Here is a 27,186-nt window from a genome sequence, read left to right as displayed (position 1 = left end):
CAGCATACAATGTTTTACCCTTGCTTTTCATTGTTTATACAAGACTATTTCTGTCTGGTTTTGAATTTATTTGTAAGAATTTCTGTTTGTTCACAAACTCTACTCTGTAGCCTTTTAAACGTAAAGTATCTCAGTTGCAAATAAGAAATAATTCTAATTGTTAGTGCTTCTTTCTGAAAATCCAGTGACATTCCCATTTTGCTCCCCAATCCCAGTAGTGGACAGATAAAGGGAATGTTGCAATGTCAACGGGGACAGCATAACTGGTACACACAGATCTTGTCCCCCACTGCTGTCACCGTTTCCCAGGTAGCCTTTAACTTGTACAAATGAATACCTCCTCTCTGACTCTCTACTGGAAGGCAGAAGAGTATTACACCTGTGTCTTAAAAGCCATATTTGGGCTCTGGTCTTTTTTCTCCCGAGTTGTTTACTCCAGAGGTCTGGCCTTCTCTGTCTAAGAAGAACCAAAAGCAGTAGAAAGTGACATTGGGTCAGAGAACCCCAGCTCAACAGAGGACTGGTCAGAGAACCTCAGATTAGTCCTCGCTGTCTCCAGAAGAGAAACAGCTGCACACTGACAGCCCTTATCTCGGGTCAATCAGTACATGAGAGAAGCATGGCTGACTATATGAGATGTGGCACCGCACTAACTCTGCCATCTTATCTCCCATCTCTAAGCCAGGGTCATTTAATTGCCAGCACACAGAGCGGGCATACTTGCAATCACTAAGTAGAATAAGGAGAAACCCTGTACTCAAGCCTTGAACACTCTGCTCACTAACATCTGAATCCAGGTTCTGTCTGCTCAGGCAAATCTCTAGAATAGTTAGCATCCAAATGCAGGCTTAATAACAGGGAATTAATAAGGCGTATTATTAGATACAATCTTAAACATCAGCAACTTACCAATCACAACTGATAAGCTTTCAGCTTGGTGAAAGTTTGAAGCAAGCACTGTTAAAAAGAAATTAGACCAAAGTTATGAGGAATTGAGCCTGCAGCCTTCAGCTGAGCAAGATTTCCAGTATGGCCGTAAGATAAAACGTCCAAGAACTCCCCATATAAGCAGCACCTGTGGAGCCAAAGCTGATCCAGGCTTTGCAGAGTAACCCACCGAAATTCGGCAAAACAAGCCTCTCCCCTGGACACGGTGGACAGCAAGCTGCCGGGAAACACCCCGGACGTTCTCCCTTCCCGGACACTTCTGCACAACCTCCCGCCCGACTCACCGCACGTCCCAGCCCGGGCTCCGCGCCCCGGCGGACGAGCGTTGCGGGCACGGCTGTCGCCGGCAGCGGGCTCTGAGCAAGGCGCTCTGAGCAAGGCGCTCTGCCCAATGGCCCCGCCAGCACCCCCGCCCCCAGCGGCGGAGGGTCGGGACCCGTCTCCGCGGGGCGCCGGTCGCGGTCCCGCTCTCCCTCCCCGCCGCAGCCGGGCCCCGCACCCGGCCGGACCGGCGCCCGCTGTTCCCATGGCAACAGTACACAGCGCGGCCGCCGGGCCGCGGGTGAAATGCGGTCGAGGCGGCAGCGCGTTGGTGCTGGGTGGGATTCGCACCCACCTCCGCCGGAGAACCGCGGCCCCGCCGTGGCACTGGTGCCGTGCCGCCGGTACCGTGGAGCCCCACGCAACCCCACAGCCGCACCTGCGGGTCTGGGCGAGCCCGGAGACGCCATGGCGCCTGCGCGGGCACCCACGGGCGCATGCGCGGCCCAGGCCGGGGCGGTCTTGCGGCGGTCGGAGGTGCTGGTTGTCCGCGCACCCCGGGGGCAGGAGCAGTGACGGGTCCTGCTGCGGCGTTGGCCCGTTAAGTGGTGGTTTTCTGGTGGCGGTCGCTTTCGCCGAGCTGTCCTGGCGCACGTTTAGGGCACAGTAAAAGTGGCAAAAGTCCATATTCGGAATAGCAAAGTTGCTCGTTTTGGAAATGCAGAATGTGTCCTGTTGTGATACTTTCTCTCTGAGGTCGGATTTACAGATGGGACATGGAGACGCTGAAAGCTTTCCAGAGTAAAATAAAAGCAGGGGACTGACGTGTGGTGTGATCAGCCTCAAAACCCCTTCCCAGGGTCAGCCAGGCCGGTCATCTCAGCGGCTTCGTCTTGGTCCAGAAGTGCCACCCCGTTCTCTGGGAAGGCCGAAATATGGGTGTTTTCACATCATGCACTGCAGAGCTCTGCTCAGTCGGTCCCACAGGCTGGAGAGCCTTGTTGGAATGGCAGGAGGGGATCACACGTGGTGTGCCCCCCACCACGCTGCCTCCTGGGTGAGGCCCTACCAAAGATGAGCTCATCTCCAGGTTTTGGGAGCCCGTTGGCAGGGGCACCAGGTGCTCACTGATCAGCTTCTTTGTGCACCTCCCACTGCCAGGATGGCTAATGCCATCACCACCCTGTATCAGAAGATCTCCAGGCACCTAACAACAACAAAGACAGGCCTGTGGCGGCAAGTGGGTTGTTCATGACTGACAAGGACAGCCTTTGTTCGCTATCTCTGAATGCATTTTGAAATTTATCTAAAAACTGCTACAGGAGGGTGGTTATTATGTCTTTGTGAGTAATAGAATAACACAACAAATACGGCTCCATCTGACCAAGCTTCTTTCTTGCTTCCTTTATAACATCGGATATATCTGAAAGCACTCTCCAAATAAATTCATCTTGTATATACATTTATATGTAAATATAGATATATATCTTAATGACTTAAAGCTGCTTTTACTAATTGCTTACTAACACTATAACTTTTACTTCCTCATGTTTGTTAGACAAGAACTCTGTGGACATTTTAAACTTAATTTGTCTTTCTGAATAGCTCTACAAGACTGTTATGCCCCTTTCTTCTAGAAAAACATCCTTTTCCAGGTCCTCTTTTGATTCTGACAAACATGATAGCAGTAAAAAGATCTCCATGTGTAACCCTACCCAGTTTACATAACACATGCCATTATCTTTGCTGCCTTTTACTTTATCTCTAATAATTAGACATCTACTCCTCTTTCTTCTGCAGCCAAGTTCAATACCTCAGATGTAATGAAAACATTGTTAGTATTGTACTTGCTTTTCTTTGTATAGTCTTCCTTAAAAGCCAAAGGAATGTGTGTGTGTGTGTGCATGCACGTTATTTTCAGATCATTCACAGTTAGTTCATTCTCTGTTATTTTCTTCTGAACCTGTCTTTTATTGAGATAATACAAGCAAAGTTTCACAGAAAAAATGTGTAGATCTGTTTCCTGGTAAAGCCAGTTTGAATCTCTTTTTACTGTTATCATCTCATCATTCTTTAAACAAATTTTAAATCCACCCAGTTAAACCCACTAAGCCTTCTTTCTTGGCTTCTTCTTTAATCCTTTTCATATGCACATTATTTCTCCTCTATTTTCTAGGTCATCAAATTGAAGAGTTAATTTTTTATTCATTCTCTGAGCTTTGGCAATTATAGCAAATATTTCTTTTGTGATGTCTGTGCTATGTCTCAACTGATACAACTTTCTCGCTTAAATCCCGTTTCTCATGTGCTTTTTATTGAATGAACTCTCTCAGCACCTATTTTAAATGCGGCTACTTAACTAAATCTTCTTGTTCGCAATAACACTGCTTTAGGATGGAAGTATCATCAAAACATATAAAATGACTTGGTCTAGTCAGGCTGGTATTTGTTCAAGAGATTGCTGAGGTAAAAGCAGTTTTTTCTGAGCAGTTCTGCCTAACTGACAAAGTATTGAATTATGTGATATTAATTTGAGTTACTTTATTTTTTAGATTTGAAAATCATGAAAGGGATTTGGTGCTGGTATCCAGTCTCACTTTTTCAGTTCGGCTAACTTAAATTTGTCTAGAAATTAAACTTATCTGGATATCCAAGCATACAAGGCCTATATTTCAGAGCAATTCAGAATGAGTTAACAATGTTACACACTTTGTCTGCCGAGTGTTCATTGATCCTGTTCACTGCTGCTTGTTGCTGACCTGCAAGACCAGACTCCAGTGCAATTTCAGCAACACAATTGGCAATGCAAGCCCTGTTTCCCCCGTTTCTTTCCTCATTTTTCAAAACAAAACAACAGTCCCACCTCCAATCTGGACAAAAAAAATCTTCTTGTCGTATTCAACTTTACATAGACCATCTGGTATGTGCTGTTAAATAAGCTCTGTGTTTCTTATCACTTGTAGCTCTTTACAAAAGCAGGTGAAACAGTTCATTTTACAGCAGTTAGAAACAACCCCTATACTACGTGGTCTAATAAATTTTAATCAAACAGGTATATGAAGATCTCTATTATCTGCAGCAAGGAAACAGGTCACGGGAAAAGAATAAATATATAAAATATATAATAATATGTAAATATCAGAAGGGAGGGTGCAAAGAAGATGGAGCCAGGCTTCTTAGTGGTGCCCAGTGAATGGACAAGAGGTAGCAGGCACAAACTGAAATACAGAAAACTCCATTTAAACATAAGAACAAATTTCTATGGTGAGGGTAGTCAAACACTAGAATAGGTTGCTCAGAGAGGTTGTGTGGTCTAGATCTTTGGAGATATTCTAAACCTGATTGAAAAGGTCCCTGAGGTAACCTGCTGTAGTTGAGTGCTTTGAGCAGGGGAGGTGGACTAGATGATCCAGGGGAAATTTAGGCTGGATATTAGAAAGAAATTCTTTGCAGAGAGAGTGGTCAGGCATTGGAATGGCCTGCCCAGGGAGGTCGTGGACTCGCTGTCCCTGGAGGTTTTTAAACTGAGATTGGACATGGCACTTAGTGCCATGATCTAGTAAACAAACTAGAGTTGGGACCAAGGGTTGGACTCGATGATCTCTGAGGTCTTTTCCAACCCAGTCGATTTTGTGATTCTGTGATCTCCAGAGGTCTCTTTAAATCTTAAATATTCTGTGATAGATGTATGGTTTTTAATTCCTTAAATCATAGTCAGATTTGGCTGAAATTTAAGATTTTGGAAATTTCCATGATCAATCTCTAGCTTGCATTGTTCAGTGTGATTTGGTCACTGTGCCAGCATCCTGCATACTCTGCACCTTACCTTCACTCTGGCCAGCACTTGATTCCCTCCCTGCTGCCTGTTCAGTGCCGTCAAGAAGAAGCTTTCCTGGTGACGTTATGCTGGCTTCCCTTCGGCTGGTGCATTTCTGCTGACACACGACACGTAAGGACTTCTTGTACCAACTAAGCATTGTGAGCCATCCACCAGCCGCATACCTGCTATGCGATTGTCCGTACATCAATGTCTGCTTTCACTGATTTCTTTTTAATTCTGCTGCCTCCCCCAGGGAGTGGAAATCCCTGGTGTGTTAGTGAAATGTCTGCTTTTCTTCCAGTCTGCCTTTTGACCTGACTAGACTGACAGAAATCAGCATGACTTTGGTGCTGCTATTCAGTTTAAGACCCAAATTTGTACAGCCAGAGCAGGAAGGGATACTTGAGGCAACAGCCTTTTTTAAGAATAAATAGATGTGGCAGGAAAATTTGAAGATCATGGAGGCCACAATCTAATATAAAGCCTAAGAGCTGTGATAAGATCCAGTGGCAGGTGAAAAAGAAGACGAAGAAGAAGTTTGTTTTCTCACAAGACACAGCCTTAAGTTTAGTGGTCTAAGGTGCTCCTTTTATGACCAGCTGGTTGTACACTCCTTACGATGGCTGTGGACAGCTTGCTGAGCTGGGATATTGCTCTTACCATTCACATCAGCTTGCAGTGAAGGATACCAAGAACTGCCTAAATCGGAAGAGATTTTTGGGAACAGAGACATGGACAGAGTCAGAACTATTGAGATACAGAACCCCTTGGGGAGCTCACTGAACACATGTAGCTAATTTAGGAAGGGAATTCACTGTAAAAGGGTTGGTGCATTAATGATTGTGTTTATTTTCTCGGGGTTTCTGAATCAGCATTTTTTTGCCTTTCTTCCTAACCCATTCTCCTGTCAAATTGTATCTACCAGCTGCTGGTGGGAGGGAAAGGGCGAGTGTATATTAGGAGTACTGAAATGTCAGTATTCAGAAAAAGTCCAAAAAGTTAAACCCAAAACTTTCACAGCAGAAACAAAGCTACTGCAGTGACTGAGCACATTCATAATTTACAGAACACGCTTGCTTTAAACCAATACCATGCAGTATCATTGGAACAAGCTCAAATTACTTTAGATGATTTTTAGTGACAGTGGAACCCAATGAGTGAATATATATTTGTAATAAATTGTTCTACAGAACTTGGACTTCCTGATTTGTGTCAAAGAAATCTAAGACAGATGTCCCAGCCATGTACGGCGCAGCACATACACAGTCATGCCAGACCTTCTGTGCATGTGTTGAGCAGAATATCTGTGAATATGTGATAAACTGGACGTGTCCAGAACACATCACACTTGCTGTATAAATACAGGCTGCCTGCAGACCACAGGTGCTGCATGTTCATAATGTGTCAGACTCATTGTTCCAGAACTCACGTTACACATATGGTTATGCAGAGGTCCAGCAGGTTCCATGCATGCATATGGTCTCTAAGTGCTACATATTTTCCATCCATCTATATATTCTACGTGCATGATAGCCATCTAAGGAATGCACTTATCAATAATATCTGGAAATGTCATGGAAAAAAGTAAAGCAGTGCCACTGGCTTTGTGCTGAATTCGGGAAACAAGATGAAACTCCACTCAGCACATGAAGGCACCCAGTGAGAAGACCCTTCATGATTTTTTTCAGGAGAACACTAAATTAGAAATTAGAGTTGTATGGTTTGGTGGATATTTTTTTTTTCTTTCCAGTTACTGGGTTCTTGTTTTTACAAACATCTTTCCAGCCAGAACTGCCTTCATTGCCAGAGATGGCTTTGTAACTCCATTAATGCAAACAGGATAGATGGGGAGGCAAGCATAGGCTTTCTCCCAAACTACATGGACGTAAAATACTGTCTAGAGAGATCACCATGGAGAAGCACTGCTTTCATTTTATGTATTCTAAACAAGATGGGACCAAAGTGGACATAAACCTTATTTACTGTTCCACCAGTTATGAAAGCCCATTTTATCAGGTTCATCTATTATTTCCAGTACATTACCCAGCATGAAAAGACCGTGCAGCAGGAAATACTTAATTTTGTGTAGCTCGCTAGAGACTGAGCACCCCAAGTAATGCCAAAATAACCAGATTGGCACAGCTTTCCAAAAACCTGGCACCACCTATTTCTCCACTGTCTGCTCTTTAAGCAGCTCTTAACTCAGGGCGAATGTGCTTGACATCCAACCCTGAAATTTTCTCTCAGTGTTCGCAGTATGACTCGAAACTACAATTTGTTCTTGTAGTCCAGCAAATACTTACTGCAAATAGTTAGCTATCATTCATTGTCTCTGTGTTCCACTTGTTCACAGTACCCAACATTTTAGGCTGCTTTTTAGCTATGAAAGAATCCTTTCATCTGCCCTAAATGAACAAGAGAGCTCTGCTGTTTGGTACGGTCTGGGTTTCTGGCAGCGAACAATCTACAATATGAAGAAACCATACAAATAAAAACAGGTTATCACGCAAGACAGAAGATTTTTTGAAAACCTAACCCAAGATTTACACAAATTTTATGATGTGACATTGTATCCACAGTATACAATGGCAGCTCTACAACATGCTGCAAAAAATTACCAGAAGGCGATGACCCAAACACGGCACAAGGTATTCTGGGTTAGCCTCCCGTCATGCCAGACTTCTTTTGCTGATAAAAGCTTGATGCTCTGAGGACACACTGCATCTTTAAAAAACAGCCAAATGTGAACACATCCTGCCAAAACAGCTATGTCAGTAGCACATGCCAGCAGAACTTCTGCCAGTAAAACTTTCTTGTTCAAACAAGAACAGCAGCATATACAGCCCCAGGGCACCTCATGAGTGTCCTGGTGGCTGCTGGCACTGCAGCAGCAGTGCAAGAGGTGAGGGGAGAGCCCAGCTGCTCTTCTCCTCACCAACACCCCAGCCAGCATGTGTCCCCAGTCCCCTTTATCTCCTCTTCGTATACCTGTTTCTGGCCTTGTTTGAATGCTCTCTACAACTACCTGAAAGGAGGTTGTAGCAAGGAGGGTGTTGGGCTCTTCTCCCAAGTAACAAGCGATAGAACAAGAGAAAATGGCCTCAAATTGCACGAGGGGAGGTTTACATTGGATATTAAGAAAAATTTCATCATGGAAAGGGTTGTCAGGCATTGGAACAGGCTGCCCAGGGGAATGGTTGAATCACCATCCCTGGAGGTGTTTAAAAGACACGTAGATGAGGTTCTTAGCGACATGGTTTAGTGCCAGTGTTAGGTTAACAGTTTGACTCAATGATCTAGAGGGTCTCTTGTCACGAAAATGATTCTATGATTCTATGACAAGGCAATTTTACTGGCAGAAGTTCTGCCTGCATGAACTCTTCATATTAAATGGTTGATCTGCAGAGGACTTCTCTGTAGGTCCAGTTACACTGGTGTTATGTAGCACTTCTACTGCCCTGCAACCATTCATCGTTCTTTGCTTCCTCCTTCCATACGAGCTGCAGTCCCCTCACTGCACTACTGTACTGATGCAGCCAACTGAGCTTCCAGTAGGTCATTTTCTGCTAAATGAAAACAAGACACTATCTACACTCTGCTGGAAAAAAACAAACGAAGATCTCTTTCACTCTTCTGAGATGGATCTGTGACACAAATGTAGCATTAGACACAGCTGAGATGGGTATGAGTTTCAGTTTGGCTGGTGTAAATGGAAATCTTTAAAATATTTGACAAAAGATCTTGTACTGCAGTGACAATAATTTTGCAAATAAAATGCTAAAAGGAAAAAAAGAAATATCGCAAATAATTTTCATTGATTTTGCTGGCACTGAACTCTCCAACTGGAAAAACAAACAAACAAACAAACAAACAACACAACCACATAAAAAGTAGGTAAGGGGTAAGAAGATGATGTGAATCTAGGCCCAGTGTTTCCTGTGAGAAGAATGGTACAGCTGCCTAAAGTAGGAAAATGAGGACATTTTAACTTTCAGACCCACAGAGAACAGGAATTAATGGAGAATATGATCTCAAGCATGGGGATCATCTTCTCTAGGGAAGCTGTGATTTGCTGGAATAGTATGAAAGCAAAAAGAAATTAAAGATAAGACTGGTTAAAGGGTAGAATTGACTGCTAGGGTAAAATAACTGAAAACCAAATATTTTAACTACTAGAGTCAAATGCTTAGAAACAAACAAAGTGACCACTACACTGTGAGTACAACTCTTAGACTCTAAATTTTTATAGCTGTAAAGAGGTCTGTACGTGGAATTATGAAAATACTTATTCTAATATTTTACGTAGGTGTTATTAAATTTTAGGTAATTTCAGGTATGAAATAGTTCAGATTTTTGAAGACAAGAGTTTGGAATGTTTATATCCACTATGATCTAAAATTTAATTTTCCCTGAGCTGATTTTTATTTCCTGCAAATGCGAAACTGAAGAATTTGATTCCTAATATTGTGATACGTGGCTTTGAATGGTATTTTACTAACAGAGTTCCTCAAAGATAAGATATATCTTCAGTGATATTTTTTTTCATTACCTTAAAATAGGAAGATGAAGTTTGTTAATGAAATTTGCTGATGACACAGAAGTGAGAGACATCATTAATATGGAAGGAGATGGCAATACGATACAGGAAGACCTGAATAACCTTGAGAACTAGAGTAATAGAAACGGAATGAAATTTAATAGTGCAAACTGCAAGCCTGTGCCCTTGTGAACTAATACAGATTTCTGTCATATGTTGCAGGGTCACCAGTTCAGAAACAAGGATATTCAAGTTGTGCCTAAAGTGCAAGTTAACCATTGGCTTGGAATGTTAAGGGGAGACAAAAAAAAGCAGATTTGGTCCTTGGGAATCCTGGGTGAAATATTTCCAGGAGACAGTGTGGGTGAGTGTGGCTTGAGGAGGCAGTCAGTGCTGAGATCCCCTCTGGAGCTCGGTGCCATCCACAGAATCCACGTTCAGGAGAGAGGGATTGAGATGGCGATGGGAGCAGGGAAGGGTGATGAGACTGATGAAAGGACAAGCCCATTATGCCATAAGACTACATAGGCACTGCTTGTTTGGTCTGCCAAAGGGAAGGGTGAGAGAATCGCTCCATGTAATGTCTTTAAAGAAGAGCAATTTATGCTAAAAGATGATGTTGATTCAGGAATAAATGGGGATTATCTGACCTGGAAAATTCAAAATGGAAATTCTTAAACAGGTGTAAAACCACTGGAGAGGTAAGATTCTGAAACAGCCTCCCAGGAAGACTAGAGGAGGCAAAAGACACACTACATTAAGAGCTGTATTAAAGTTGTATAAAAAGAACGGGGTGAGGGATTTGACTGAAAAAGCTGGAGTTGAGACCCAGTTGTCCCATTCAGTATTCCTGTGGAAAACTTTGAAGTGATTTAGTAGTCATTCATAAAAAAAGCCAAAGTAAAGAGCCTTCATTTACAAATGAGCTCTGCATTAACATGAATAAGATCATTTTTCAATTGTCGAGCCAGTTCTTTGTTTTTCTTGGTAATATGAATAGCAGTACTAGTTCCAAGGACAAGATAAGTACATGCAGAATTTTGTATTTCTGGATACATAACTGAAAAAACCAAATATTATTTCTCCCTCAGGTAACACTGAAGTTCTCAGAGCATTACTTTTTCCAGTAGATCACTTGCAGTAAGGCCAGTCGGCTGCCTTAGTCAAAGAGATTCCCATTTGAAAGCTCAGGAAAAAGGCAGCATAGCACTGCGAGCCTTGAAAAGAAAACAACTGGTTTTGCTCTGTTTGTGCATGTGTGTGTGTGTGTGTGTGTGTGTTTTTCTCTCTTATGGTTTGTTGTGCAACAGCAATAATCTCTATTGCTTTGTAGTATACTTACAATAAATGGCTTTTTAGATTGATTACATGCCTCAACTTTGCTTTGGCTATTAATCAATCTCAGCAGCTGTTTATTGCTTTGTACATTACAAAGCAATAAAGATTATCCCTTAAAGAGCTGTTAATGCCTCATGGAAAAGTTTGAAAACCATTATTTTTAGAAATAGTACTGCTGATATATAATTTTCTGGCTTTTCTTTCTTCCTTCCGTGTTATTTTAAGAGAGCTCAGTGCTTGTGAAGCACGCAACCATGTGTCTAACCATCTTTGTTGCTTCTCTGGATTCCTTTCTATTGCCTCACATATCTTTCCTTAAATTGCTAAACAGAGTGCTCTGTTGCCAACAGTGTTCTGTGTAATGGTCCAGATTCGTCCTGAGTCAGCAACACATTCTGTGTACAAGGGTAACATCCCCAGGACATCCCAGCATCAATACTATTCCTGTTCCTCCTCACATTTTTTTTACCAAGTAATAGTTTTAGGACTTGCCTACACTGAAAAATGAACCAGTAAAAATCTAGCAATATATTTATGAATGTAAGGCTCCCTGTATGAATACTTTTATTCCATGATAAATAAACTAAGAAAAAAGGCATTCTTTGTTATTTTGGAACAAGAACATCCACAGGGAGTGAATATTATCCTACGTACAAAAATACAGTTCTACCTGTATAATTATGTTGGCAAAAAACAATTTAATTTCTGGAAGCAGCTGCAGCTCAAATGTATGAGTGATATTTGTGTGACCTGGCGACTGTCCTAGATGCACGCTCTTCGCACTTGTGTCAAGACCACCTACTTTTGCAACCCTGCCAGCCTGCTCAGCACAATCTCCAAAGAAAGGTTGGGTTGCTCTGTACTTTTGCAGCTGCTGTTTTTCAACACATCTTGTATTCTACAACCTGCCCGTGAGCACAGAAAGGAAGGATTGGGTGAAAGAATTATTCTTCCTTCTCTTTTTGTTCCTATGCATACTTCCCAGGAAACTATAATCTAGCCCATCCTGTCTGTCTTGGTGCACAGGAAAACTGCCTCAGAGATTTGTTGTCAATGTTAAACCACAAGCTCAGGTTTTGCAAGCTTTTCTGTGATCTGCTGTCAGTGCAGTCTTCAGTCATGATGTAAGCAAAACCATTTCAGTCATCTCCTTTTTCTACTTGAAAGTATCAACAAAAGACAAAAGACCAGGGTGTGCAAAAAAATTTCTAATTACCTGCTCATTTAAAATTGGACTGTTATCTGCCAGTTCTTATCACAAATATTAAGACCATTAATCAGCCATTGTTTGATGCTGAACTTGGTTCCAGTCATATTACTGATGAATAGGTTTAAATATTCATTTTAATATCAATGTATGTGTAACAGGTACACTCTCATTAATAATAAAAATACAGAAAATGCCTAGAAATAAGTAGAAATATTCTCTCATATAATGGTAACTTAGAATATGCAAAAGTAAAGAAAAAAGACTTACGAAATGGCAAAGCTAGTTTGGTGACAGAAAGTTTATCTGAGGATAGAAACAATAAAATGGAAACACGGTGAAGAAGCAGAGGAAAGAAGTATTAAAGGGTGGCTGGAATCCCTCCCCTTTCTTTTCCCTTTTAATTGACATCTGTCCTAAGGATTTTTTAAATCATCAGATATTCTTAGAGGATACAATTTCACATCTTGTTAGTAGGTTAATGCAGCCTGTTAATCTTATGAGTCTTCAGTTTTGTAAAATTAGTTACAAATTAGATCCTGCAGACTGACACATGCAAGAGGGAAATACTCATCTAAGAACAGCTATTTTTAGTAGCTGTATTGAGTGGAAAGGATAACTAAAATAGGTAACATGCCATGATGAATTTTCCTGGTCAACCTCACATACAACATCTAGAGAACTTACTGTAGACAGAGGGTATGTAGTGGAAGATTCCTTATCTTTCGAGACATCACCTGTCATCATTCCTGCTTCTGCGGAGAAGATATAGAATACAGGCAGTGCAAAGGATTGCTGCTAAATGATACAAAAATTCCTGTTCAGCAAGGTTCAATATAATCAGAAAAGCCAGCGTTGCCAGATGCTGTGAAATGTTAATAGCCAATGTTGCATAAAAAAGAGCCTTAAAAATAGCCTCATTCTGGATGAAGTAAGATTTTTCAGCTACATTTAAAGACTAAATATGGTGGAAATAGAGTAAGTGCGAGTTGCTAAAACCAACACTGCAACATGGTCTAATTTACTTTAATTTCCACAATATAAATACTTAAAAAGCAAATCCATTATTTTGAAAGCTAAGGTTATGCTTCTGATGGTAAGCCCTGGACACAGATAATGTGTTTTCATCATGCAAGGTAGCACGGCTGTAGTAGCACTGGCTGCTGCAATGTCACTCAGCCTGGTTTGGGAAGGATGCACCGAGCAATCAGATGAGACTATTGACAAAGATCTGCACAGATACATTTTCCTTTGCTGTTCTCATGGTGGTTGTGAATTTCTGTTTCTTTAGTACAAAAATCAAGCAGGCCCCTTGGCATCAAACGACTGAGCTTGTTGGCTCTACAGCACTGGTTTAAAAGTGATCAAGTCCTTCACACATTAAAAGGATTTGGCAGAGATTCAAGCAATGAAAATTTGTCCAAGATGTTTAATCCCTGTAGGTACAGGAGGTCAGTCGGTAACAAGACTATCATTAAGCATACTCCAGAGTCACGCTAGAAAAATGACCTTTCCAGTTTGACATATGTTTAAACAGAGTCAACAGACAGGAAGTAAGATAATCACACCCTGTGGGGTCTTGCAGGTGCTGACACCATTGTTCCAAAGCCAGGGTAATTTTGAAAGGTAGGCATATTTGGGAGGATAGACTGAAGGTACAATAAACAGCACTGATAGGTGGGAGGGGTTTAAAAAGCCCTGCATTTCTTTTAGCAGTCTTCTTATATCACACCACTTTTTTAGATAGTTCTTTCCTACCTTTCAGCTATCCACTCACTGCTTCTGGAACAAGCCCACGCAAGGGAAAGACACAAGAAGTTGTGTTCAGGAGGCTCTCAACTACTTTCTACAGTCTCCAGCTGTGATACAAGCAGAAAAACATAATATTAATCAACGTGAGAAGCAAATAAGAGTCTCTTATTCTACAGCTGCAACCCTAGGACTACAACCATATGACAAAAGATAATTTACTGCCAAGCTAAAGCCAGCCTGTCATATTTTATGGTAACATAGTGTATTGACCAATAATCCTCCCACTTCCTTAGGTTTCTAGTAATCTTCAGGATTAGGTTGTCTCTGGGATGGAGCACCTTTTTGCTAGTGTGTTTATACAACATCTCACATGTGCTGGACACAGTTTTATCAGTCTGCAGGCAACAGATGAACCAAACAAATAAGGATGAACCACAGAGAATGGGTTCAAAGTGAAAAATAAGAATGTTTTGGTCACTTAAACCAAATTTTCTAATTTCTCAATTTTTAGAAGACAGTTGTTGGAAACTTCTCAGGTATGAAGGTTTTGCCTTATGTCAGGGGATATGAAGGGAAAGACATTTATGAAGAACTGGTAGATTTCACTTCTGAAACAGCTGTGCCCTTCCCTTAAGAATTTGACTACTGGCTAGTTAATCAAGAGGGGATTTTGGAGCCAGCAGGTTCAATAGAAAAGTTCTCTCTTTGTACTTAGTCAGCAATGTCAAATGCTAATAAGAAAATACTTGTTCTAGTCCCAGAAAGTTCTGTGGGGATACTGATCCCTGAATGAGCTAAGAATTCACTTTTTCAAGGGCATGTGATTCCAAGAAAACGACCCACTACAAATTTTGACTGCAAATTAAATGTGGAATATAACAACAACAACAAAAAAGTACAGGAATTAAAAAACAAACTAACAAAACCAATAAACAAACCTCCTATCTTATTCTTACACAGCAAAAATGAAAATATGATTTGCATACTTTAAACTAGTTTTATAAATCAGTCCAATGATGAAAATAGAGAGAATAAAGTAACCACTTACAGGCCGTCATCACGCAGCAAGTCTTTGTTAGAATCAATAGTAGAAGATAGAAAGAGATTCTGTGTCCCACCTCTTGAAGGCCAATACACAATTCACAGCCAGCAGTGGGGGGCGCAACAGCAGTTTGGATTCCCCACTGTGTCACCTTCATTCCAGTTGAACGTGAGGACTGAGACCTTCCTCCAGCAAAGGCTGGCAGAGTGTGATCCTCTGGGTTATGGCAGAACACGCAGGCAGCACAGCCAGGCCTCCCCTACTTCGCTGTGCACGATGCTGTGATTTCTACCACGTGCTTCCATCACCAAGCCTGTGTGAAGCCTTTTGCAGGATACTCAGAGGTGGAACACACAATCCTGGTTCAAAAGACTTCTCCCCAGCTAGCAAGGGACTTGCACAAAGCTGGAGTCGGGGCAAGTGTGAAAATTTTCCCCGAAGAGTTCCCACACTCAGCCTAGTGCTTCAACCCAAACTCTTTTCTTTCTTCTTATTAGATCTTACTGCTGTTATATGTATGCTTCAGACAAGTTGGAAGCTTGTTAAACTACCATAGTTTTTGTTCCAGCTTTTCAGTATTCTGAGCAAACACTCATCAAAACAGTATTTCAGGCCCGGCCATTGTTAATCATCCCACAACAAAGTGTAGTCAGCAGAAACCTACCATAGTTCATGTAAAATCTGGTTTCATTTTTTAAATAAAAGAACATATTTAACTGATTGATGGGAGGTGCCAGCCCTGAAGCACATCTTGAGGTGCTTGTGGAAGAGAAATTCTGTGCTAGATGAGCAGATTGTGGCTTTTGTGGATCTACTTTGCAACAACAGGTGCCAGGTTTTTGGTTAGTAAAACTCTGACTGACTAAAGTGAGATAACAACCAGAAAGATCATAGCCTACAGCACTGTATGGATTCTTCATCTTGCATTGACTTGACATAGTTGGAGGGGGTTTGTAACTAACAATCATGTCACGTTTTAAACACACAGCAACAGTTCTTTAAATAATCAATTTCTCAGAAGATTTCTCCACCCCTTTTGCTATTGTCTGTCCTAATCTCTCCTGTCTCTGACATTCAAAAATCACTAATTCATCCTCTAGATCATAGCATCAGATAAAAAATTCATGTTTATTGTGGTTTTTGATAATTTTTAAAGTATCCTTCTCCTTCTTAAGCCTTTGTACATGTATATTTTCATCTTTTCTCCAGAAGTACAAGTCTAGAGACACAATTTTCCTCAAACGAAAACTGAGAATCTCATGCAAGTCACTTGACCTTTTGAGCTGGTGCATTAATAACAATGAAAAATACCACAAGTCAAATACAGCCCCTGATAATGGACTTACCTTAGGAGACTGCATTCTTCCAGGCCTGACACAGTCCCCAATACAGGTCTTCAGTGACACTCCCCACTGACCTCACGCACTGCTCTACCATGGAGCAACTCAAAACTCCGACTGAAAAGCCACAAGCAAGTGACAGAACTGGAGCCTGGGCTCAGACTTCTACTGTCATGTTAACAGTAAGCTCCCTAATGCATTTTAATGTGAACTAATGAATAATAATCCAAAATCTAATTTTCAGTGCAGCTTATATTTATTTTGACTTCTATTTTTCCTCTGTAAAAATTATAAGTTTGCAGTTAAAGGAAGTGATTTCATGTATAGCAAAATATAAACTGTTCCACAGTGGTAATTAATGGTGTTTGGAAAATGCTCTAACCTGGAGCAAGCCCAAATCAAACCTGCAGAGCTAACACACCTGTCCTTCAGGGTACATAGACTGTGTCACTTTGTGAGATGAAGGTAAAACAAACATCACCAGACAGGTTTTCCCTCTAAATGGAAGAGGTGAACATCATTATTGTGTCTCTCACTGCCACAAATATTTGTGATTAAAAGCAAAGAAAAGCATGTAGTCTGGGAAAATTAAAATAACCCTTCATCTTAGTAATAAACCATTCTGAATATTTTGTGTCAAATTATGGTTTGTCATCCCTATTGCACACGACAGATGCAATAAAACAAACAAACAAACAAAACAACACTACACTCATATACTTCCTGATAATGGACATAATTGCTTCCTTTCCTTATTCTTCTTTAATAGTATAAAGTTACAAACTTTACAGTGGTACCTGTATTGTTGTTCATCAAAAGGAAGGGGGAGTACAGCTGAAGGCCTAGTGTCTGTCTAAATTTTGCTCCACGTTCATGAAGGTAAGCAATATTACAATTTATAGGTGGTTGCTATATCTGAAGTAGTACTAATGTGAGGAGTAATGTAGAAAACCTTGCATAAAGAAGACATCACATGTAATTTTAAAATTACTCTTTTTTTTTTTTTTCAAAAGTTCTGGGTTTTTAAAATATATACTGAAGGATTTGTTTTTACGGTAACCTGTATTTTTGGTTTTATTTGAAGTATAAAAATTACCTTCAAACATTCTTTAAAATTTTTTACTATTTTACCTTGTGTTGGATGCCACTAGATAGAGCAGCAGCTGCCATTACCACCATCTTGGTTTGCTCTTGTCAGAGTAACACAACCTTGTCTACACGAAACTCTGGCCATTTCTTGGCTGACTGAGCCACGGCAAATGCTGAAAGAAAAATCAGCAAACTGATGCAGATTATGTTCTGGTTCTGGTCAAGGTGGAGAGTGGAGAGATGTGCAGTACAGCAGCACTCAGAGGCAGCACCAAGATCTCCCATGTGTGACAGGGAAATGCCATCCGGGACAAGGGCAGGAGGCACATGGCTTGGGAAGGAGGGGTAGCTTGGTTCTTGCCTGCCCTGGGAGATGATGGTAGAAAACCAGCAGTGAGACAGACTGTTGGGAGAGAACAGCTGAGCTTTGGTAAAAGGGTGGGTTTGTGTTGAGAAGAGATAGCGAAGAATGACAGAAATGGAGCTACTCCACCTTAATTTGCAGATCACTTATCATCTTAGTTAACATGTCGGTTACATACAAAATACATCCATACAAATACAAGCAGGAAGATGAAACAGGGACTTGAGCTAAGATTACTCACCGTGGATTGTCAGAGCACTGTTTCGGGATTGTGAACGCAGTTAAACAGCCATAAGGAGATACGATCAGCCTCTTTTGTATGTGTGCCAGCTGGTGTGGGGCTGCAAAAAAATGGCAGAGATTTTGGTTATGGGGGTTGTTGTTTCTGTGCAACTGGACAGTATCTGAAAAGGCTCAACCTGCCTGTCCACTTGAGGACAGCAACATTTTGGGGTAAGGAAGATGTGTATCTATTTTTTTGTTAAGATTTAAAACCTTTTCCTCTTCCATTATATTTTATTCCAGCTATTTGAGGCTAAACAGTATTTTAGTTGAAGTGGGTTTATCAGTCAGTACACACCGCTAAGTGACAGGATCCCAAAGAGATTGCCAAACCAGCTGGCCCTGTGGGACAGTTTCTGTATTGGTGAACTAATCTGAGACAGGGCATTTAGTCTGGGTTCTGGCTTGCCCCTATTCAGACTGTTAAATTGTTAAGACTGATACCTGCCATTTCTTTGGCTCAGACACAGTTGAGACTCCAGCACTAACCAGGAAGGATTCCCACTGAGCGTTTTGGCTGGCCCTTACTGTAAGAAGCCCAAAAGACAGACATGCAGCATAGCTACAGAGATGTCTGTGGGCAAATATTACAAAACCAATCACCCAATGTATTGGTGAGTTTTGCTCACATTTACTCAAAATTCTTGGGGTGAAATTGTGACTTCACTGGTTTGAAAGACTTGCCAGGGATTTCAGTGAGACCAGGATTCTGTTGATGGACCTGGAGACATTTCAGTTCATGACTGCTACTTATTCCATCTTTCCTGTGTCCACATGGAGCCTAAGGGCCAGTGTGGTGTGAAACTTCTGCAGCATTTGATACCGGTTATCTGCCCTGCGGCGTAAAGATTTGGCTAAAGATGACCAGGGCTCAGACACAACCAAAAAATGGTCCCTCTATTCTTCTTATCTTTTTGCATTTCAAAGGAATTTATGATATTTTTCATTTCCTACCCCCAGAGGAATATGGCCTACTAGGCAATAATTCCATTTTGGTTGCTCATCCAAGCAATTTTCAGTAGCAGCATTTCTTATGTAATGATATTTATACTGAAGTAAAGAATTATCTAAATGCACCATATTTTAAATAATTTCAATTATGATGCTGTCACTTATTATAATGGATGATGGCGCAGAAAAACAATAGTCCATCAGTGTAGAAATGTAAAAAATTAGTTGTGATTGGGTGAAAAATTGAGCATTTTTTCCTGTGCTTTAAGATGTTGGAGAGAAGGGTTTTCATATAAAATGTAAAATTTCACCAATAAATCAGTAAAAACAGCTTTTAGACATGTGCTCTATACTTTCATTAATACGCTTTTTTAGATTGGTTGAGTCTTTTTCTGTTTTGTAATTAACTTATCAAGGAGTAATGGTCTAATTTTAAAAAGCCGAATGGATGACAGAAATACTATTTGTTTTAAATTGAAAATATTTCAGCATCTGCCAAGATTAGATTTCTTTAAATTACCCTTTAAAAACATTGATTTCTAATACCATGTTTCCTTTTCTCAATAAAATAGAAATATGTGTTCAGAGGAAGCTGTTTTTAAGGAGGCATTACTGAGAAACAAAGCAATTCCAGTAATATTAATCCCTCTCCGATGAGCTGCCAAAAATATAGTCTCCAAGTTTGGTGGGTAGTCATTTTTTATTATCCACCAGACTGAGAATTTGAAATTAAATGTTCAGCAATATTTGTATAAATGAAGAAGCCCCCAGCTCTATACTTTGACATAACTAGGACACTGTAATGAATAACTATAAAGATTAATTCTCCCCAAAATTAGGGCCTGATAAAAACATATGGCATGGTGTTTACCAGGAGGAAGAGCTCTATCCTCATGTATAGGCTTGTTGTATTCATGGCATACAATCAAAGCCACTTGAATATTTCAAGGCCCTTTGGATATTTAATGTAATGAAATGTAACATTTCAATATTTGAAATGTAATATTTGAAATATCCTTTACCTGTGATAACCACATATCAGATGGTTGATATTAGAAGGCTCATTAAAGTAATTTGTTCTGTTTGGAAAGTAGGAGTTAAAATGCCTACACTTGGGCAGACCAAAGGTCTTCATAGCTTCATTCCCTCTTACCCACAGTGGCCAATTGTGGGTGCTTGTGAGTAGCTCATTAGACATAGAAATTTATTATTTCCAGGCCATATCCTGTAGCTCCCAATAATTCCAAGCTGGAGATTTCTTTCCAGATCACTTTATAATAGTCCTCCATGGGCCTGTCTCTCAGATCCCTCCAACTCCTTTTTTTAACTCATTCTCATTTTTGTTACCCTAAGAGTATGTGTATTCCACATTGAATTCTACCTTACGGGAAATATAACTTTCTGGTGTTTTGAACCTACTGAGAATTTGACAGACTCCCATTCAGTTCTCTTATTGTGAGAAGCTGTACATGATTGCTCCCTATCTGCCCTTCTCCACATCAGTCACTGTTTTCAAAAATCTCATTCATAGTATCCCCTCAGTTATCCTTTCTCAAAACAGAAACAGCTCAGTGTGTTTAGATTTCATTTACTATCTCCTCACATGGAAAAGATTCCACACCTTTGATCATTCTTCTTGCTCTTCCATGTAACCTAGAGAAATATATGACAAGGTGAGTGATCAACCATTGTTTTCCATTTGTTCTCTGTTTCCTTCCTTGAGGTTTGCCTTTCAACTGTGACTGAGTATTTTCATCAAATTGTTCAAAATTATTCCATGCCCCCTTTCTTGAATGGTAGTAATATTAGTTCAGAAACCATTAGTCTCTATTGAAAAGTTAAGATTTTCTTAAATTCACAACATTTTGTCAGCTCTTTTCTTATTCAGCTATCCATGGGGTCCTTCTTCTAAACTTTACAGCTGGCTTTTGATTTTAGTATCCTAAAGAACTTAATATCATCAGTAAATCTCATCACCACATTCTTCACCTTTTTGACATCACTTAGTAATAAAAGACCAGCACCAGCTCAAATCTCAGTTGTATTTTTATCCATCACCACAGAGCTTTTAAACAGTTACTAACCCACAGCAGATTTTGGCTCTTACCTAATCAGAAATTTGTTTTTAATGAGCTTTTACTGAGGGGCCTGGTCAAAAGTATTTTGGAAATCTAACTGGATCACTCTCAGCTCTTTGCTCACTTTCATACACTCATTATAAAAAACTCTAATAGATTCATGAAATACAACTTCCCTCTGAAAAAGCCATATTGACTCTTATTCTATCCACTTACTGTATACACTATTTGTAGTTTTGGCTACAGTTTTACTTTATTTTCTTGGTACAGGAATCAGATATACTGGCTAACTCTTACCAAATGCTTGGCAGAGACTTAAAAAAATCCCAAACCCTCCACCTTTGATTCTTCTGTTACTTAGGCCAATTCAAGTGGCACACCACAAAAAGCAACACAGCAATTGAGCTATGCTGGAATCCAAGAATAGATCCTGTCAAGTCCTGACAATTTGCACAATTTATTTTTATCAATCTGTTCTAATACTTTTTTTTCTTTTTTTAGTGCGAGATTTTATCAGTTTAAATCCTCTGCATTGCTGCTAAAGATATGGACAACTTTATGTCCTGCCCCCTTGCTGTTTGTTGGGACTGGGTCCCATGAAGTTGTGCAGTAAGGGAAGGGACCTGCCTTAGCTGAAAATAAACCCTATTCCCTCTCCAAAAGCAGCTAGTTTTGCCAAGTCAGGTGGCTGATCCATGAGTATGTGACTGTAGGACCACTTGTGCTGCTGGCAGGTGTGGGGCACAGGGGAAGGATGCAGCAAAATGGACTGAGAGCAGCCTAAGCTAATAGTGAAACTGCATCCTGATACTTCAGCTTGAGGCAGTTTGCTGTCATCATAGTTTTACTCATTTATGTGCATTATGGATTTCCACAGAAACCCATGCCAGCTAAGATTTAATGATACTGTTGAGAAGGGAGGTGGAGTGATGGTATCTGAGTGTGGGAAGTCTCTCTGACCAGCAACACCACATATAATGTCTCCCTTTGCTGTCACAGGTACAAAAGAAATACACTCAGTCAACAGCTGAGAAAAGTGGGAACTTTGCCCATTCACATACCAGTTAAGCAGGATCAGATGAGACATTTTGAATGGGATATTTTTTTTACTTTGCATCTTCCTGAAATCCATAATGAGAACTGCAACTGACATTAGCAGAACTTTCAGGGGTTGTATGGATATGGAGAATAGGCATTCCAGCAGAAGTTTCGTGGTACTTTGTAAATGTTCCTGTGATTTCAGTTATGAAAAGATATACTGCTCTTTCCACCTGCCCACCCAGGGCCTCTGCATTTTGATCATTGGCCTAGGACTATGTAAATATCAGGTCATCTCTGATTTGCTCTTTTCATAGGTGTGTACATACAAATCTGTCTTTTCTAATACATGTATGTATACTTTTAAATTATGTACATAGAAGTGTGAGTTTCTTGCAGAGAGGGAACACTTTTGAGTATTCTAACAAAACTTTTTTGACAGACAATAATGGGAGTACACAAGAATAAAAGGGGTTTTCATTGGCAAACCAAGTCCATACACAGGTGGGACATAGCATACATCTCTCAGATGATGGAGTGTTGCAGATCATCTTAAATATGCAGTAACAGGCAATAAGGGTTTAATGCAACCTCAGATTCCTCTGCACACTGAGCAATTTTCTCATCTTTACTGTATATGTTTGTAAAGGACTACTCTTCTTAGCCTTCAAGACCAGTGTGAAAGAAACCATTTTGGAGCATGGGTTGGAACTCAGGTAGGCAAAGCAGTGTGGAAGCATTGACCAAGCAAAGATAGGAACCAGCTTCCTTGAAAACCAGGAGAGAGAGGGCAAAGGGCTAAGAAAACAGCCTTCTCAGACCACTGAAACTTACCTTTCATTAATAAAGCTATGAGATTAAGAAAGTCCAGGTAAGTTTCAATTGTTCAAGACAACTGAAGTATTTTAGGGATAGCTCAGGGGAAGACTCAGCCAGTTTTACACACTCCATGGATATGAGGACCCTGAGGAGACCAAAGGTACTACCTGAATGAAGGGAAGATGGTTAATCATCTAAGTTGGGAGAGTCTGCAACAAACACATAGAATTGTGTTTTATTTATGCTAGGAGACAGAGGACAATATCAATGACATGGATAGGTCAACTGGCCAAGATTGTAGTTTGGATAGAAAACAGATCTGGAGTGAAAAGGAAAATGTTTTACTTCATCAAGGGATATTCAGTTAGCATTAATTCAGTTGCTCATTTAAGCTCAACACAAAGCTGCATACATGTAGCCTCTGCATACACTCAAATGTATAGAGAAAAACAGGCTACTGTTCCCATCAGGTGTCTTCCCACTGACCTGTGATCCTGATGTATCTGACAGTCACCACCTCCTGACCATCACTGCACTGAAACCAGACTTTGAAGGAAAAGGGCAGAAAATGGGAGAGGAGCTTGGAGAGCGTGTGCAGGAAATACCTACCATTAATTGATCCTAGGTTAGAAACCTACAGGCAGACTTGAACTGACTCAAGAGACTTCATCATCTTGTGGTTTATGTCGGGATGGGCTAAATGCACATATTAATTATTATGCAATAATTGGATCTGTGTGAAGGAGTGTGGATATTCATTGCCTCTGTGAAAGGGTGATTAATAATGCAAAGAACCCTACAAAGCTACAGAAAAGTGGTTATCTCTCCTTCCCCTTCCCTTGCTGACAGGACCAGCAACTGTCAGTAGTCAGGAGGAGCATTAAATGTGCTGGTTCCAGATGTTCCTGAAGGGCCTCCACAGCCAGGTATTCCTGAAGATAGTCCTGTGTTACTGCCCTTCTGGTGGAAGGTAGATGAGTTTTATGAGGTAGATGAGTTTTATGAGGTGAAGAGCACATTTATTGATTGGTGCTCCACTCTGAAGTGTTGCTCCATGATGGGTGTAGCAAATCACTGGGCAAATATTCTCGTATTAGGTTAGTTTTGCTACTTCTAGCAATTATGTTTTCTTCATAACACTTGTCTGATCCTGCTTTACCTCACCAAAATTTCACCCCTAACAACTACACAGCAACATCATGAAGGACAAACTGACATCAGTGTGACTGCTTAAGTGACATCAGCTCAGTAGGCCAAGACAAGGTAGGGGCAGCTGAAGACTGTAAATGGACTTGGCCTATGCCTTGGGTGACAGAGCCTGCTGTTCTGGCCTAAATAACCCTCACCCACCTTCTGCCCCACTTAGCTTTGTAACAGGAGCCACCCCGGTACCCTCTTCTTTTCAGGAGAGAATAATTAGAGGCTACAGCAAAGCCATGAGGAGGTTTTTTTCTGGGCACAATTGAGTTGATAGAGGAAGACAACTATGAGGTGAGAAAGAGATGGCTGTGGGCTTTGGAAACAAGCTTGGAACTCCAAGAACATGAGGAGCCATCCCTGGGGCGGAAGAGATGGGGCATGCTGAGAGAGGGGAAAGACACTGAGTACAGTCCCCTCTCGCCAGGTCTGCCACAGACCCAGGACACCCACTGGCTTCTCCCAGATTCCCTTCCCTATATGCATCTCCCACATGTGTTACAAATACCCTCTGAGATTTCCCCTCCCACTCCCAGGAACCCACTCCAATTCCACAAAAGCTGAAAAACGGCAACTGCTGCCAAGGAGCTTTAAGCCGCAAATTCCTAACAGCATTCTGGCCTGGAGGCTTGCCCCAGGCAAGTAGGTCTGAAGAGCTTTAACCCAAACAAGCAACACTGTTCCTTGACAGATATAGCTGTTCAGAGCACAGAACCAAGTACCCTGTGGCTCCCCCCCTCTTCTTTACTAAGCTTTCCTGCCCCCCTCCTGCTAGCCCCATACCAGATTATGAGGGACCACAAGCATCAGCATCTGCAGATCCCAGCAGCTGAACTGCCTTTAGTGCCTGTCTCCATGTTGCAGTACAGCTTGCACATGACTTGTATTCTAGAAATATTACAGAAAAAATAATTAGATCAGCAGGTCTGCTGTGCTAAGCAAACAGCACTGATACCGCTCTTCAGCTTCCCACAGGACCTAGTATCCCATGGTAGAGGCTTAAACTATACCACAATGCTACACCTCCATTCTATCTGTGCAATCCATGCTTGTTCACTTCTGCTTCTGTTTCCTTCCGCTCCCCTCCTCCCTTGTGTCTTCCAGCTGCTGCTGTGTCCACTCCAATGCTGTAGCCATTCAGATGTCCTTCACCAGAGTCCTTCAAATAACCTCAAAATTGCTATGAAGTAGCACTATGTAGTCATAACAAGCAAAAAGTGGAAGTTAAGATGATACTAAGTGGTCCACACTGGGCTATTTGGCAACCATACAAAGCCAAGACTCTGCCACAGCTCAAGCATTCAGCATCTAAATTCTGCCTGATTAACAGCACGTAACATGAGTTTATATACAACACTGCAGCTAGTATGAAGTGTCTCATAAGATTTTCCAGCAACACGCTTCTCCACATACCCAACCAGCTTGTTTTGCTGTGCATATTATTCCCACCCACACCTACAACATGGTTATCTCTCTCCAACATCTTATCATAGCTGCTTTACTCGTAAATTAAATTTACTTAAATTAATTTAAAGATTAACATGCACCTTCAGCTCTCTGCAGCAGATCACAACTAGTTCTTGGCTCTCATTTTTTTGAGGACACCATACAGAGTTTCTCCCCTTTTTCTGAGCAGCAGCTGACCTGCCACCGGACACAGTTTCTGCTTAACAGTCCGTGTTTGCCCTACCCTGAAAAAAGTCACATAAGATTCAAGCAAATGATTAAGTGGGACCATGTTTTTTCTTACTTTCTCCTGTAGCCTAAACTTTATTTAAAGACATTGTTTAATGACATCTTTATAAATGCTCTGTGCTTTGGTGCTGCATGTTACCTATTAAACACTGAATGCTGTGTACAAAAGCAAGATACCAAAGCACTTGTGACACCAGTGTGCCTGTAAATACCTGCTTTCTCTGTTTTCCTTTATTGATGCAGATATTTGGATAACTCAGAAATCAAAATTACATTCTGCTCTAAGTGATCATACTTACCAGACAGCATGAAAAGGGTGCTTCTTATCCTTTCTACTACTGCATGCTTTGCTGCCTCATGAGCCCATCTCCTTTAATTTACCTGTTATAAATCCTGGTAGGTGTATTCTTTATTATGATTCCTTTGTAAAAACAAAACCAAGACAAGTCACCAACCAAACACATGGACACAGTTCTTAAACCGATAAGTAATGCTGGACTCATGCCAGGGGCTTTTGCTCTGTGTTAGGACAAGTTAACCCAGTAGCTGCTCAGCGTTCTGTATTGCTCAGGACAGTAAGTTGTAAGTGCTCCTTCTTGCAGGTTTTGCCTCCTGAATGGTTGATGATTCAATTTCAGCCCATAAATTTGATATGTACTTCTCCTGCATGCTGAATTGTATAAACTGAAAAGCACCATGTGACTTACAACTCCTAACAGAATAATTATTCAAAGAATGCAAAGAGACGTTGAGGGAGAGAGTATATGTACCCGAGCAAAGATGTATATTTTTTATCTCAGAAATTAAGGAAAACCTAAGGAAGTCTCACTAGAGACATTTTTATCTTTCTGTCTACTCAGAAGTCAGACATAATTTCAGTTCTTGTGTTAAAATTATCCCTTTCCTTACTCCAAGCTGTGAATTCGGCAGAAACCAAAGGAATATAGCATTTTAAGTGGTCATAGAAAGGAAAACAGTCCCATGCAAGCACAGAAGAGAATAAAAATCAACTCTGAAAACCACAGAAGAGGCTGTGTCATGATTCCACTCAGGCCACTAAGGTGAGATCTCTCATCTAGTAAGTGGAAATTGTTGTCTGAGGGCACTGAAAGTCTGATTATTCTTGGCAAGTCCTCTAATGACTGACCATTAGGCAAGAGGTGGCCAATAACCGTCTTTGCTGGTTTGCATTCATGACTGGAAATAGCTCTGTGCTGAACTCAGTGAAGTCCATTTTTGCTAAAGATGCAGCTGTCTTCATTAAGCCATTGCTCATAGGATTAAAACAGTGTCATAAAGATGGTAGGTGTCTGCATGTGCTCAGATGATGAAGAGGTGATGAGTGGTTTACATGGATTTACTTTTCTGGAATGTGGTGCTTAAACCCCACCTAGATCATACTCTAGTACCAGCACATACATATGCATA

At 40.9% G+C, this 27,186-nt stretch overlaps 2 protein-coding genes across 2 annotated transcripts in view; both read right to left on the bottom strand.

Annotated features, from left to right (window-relative positions):
- ARMC2 (armadillo repeat containing 2) overlaps positions 1-925 on the bottom strand; it is a 66,832-nt gene extending 65,907 nt beyond the window's left edge. The window contains exon 1 of the mRNA XM_080342082.1: positions 910-925. The gene's annotated coding sequence lies outside the window, so the exon portion shown is untranslated. The remainder of the gene's footprint in view (positions 1-909) is intronic.
- The window catches only part of FOXO3 (forkhead box O3), a 247,925-nt gene that overhangs the window by 68,307 nt on the left and 152,432 nt on the right, over positions 1-27,186 (bottom strand). The window lies entirely within an intron of this gene.

The sequence above is a fragment of the Nesoenas mayeri genome (genome assembly GCF_963082525.1).
Source record: "Nesoenas mayeri genome assembly, chromosome: 3".
Classification (NCBI taxonomy): Eukaryota; Metazoa; Chordata; class Aves; order Columbiformes; family Columbidae; genus Nesoenas; species Nesoenas mayeri.
Note: the sequence above shows the minus strand (reverse complement) of the source record. Positions and strands in the feature narration are given on the sequence as shown.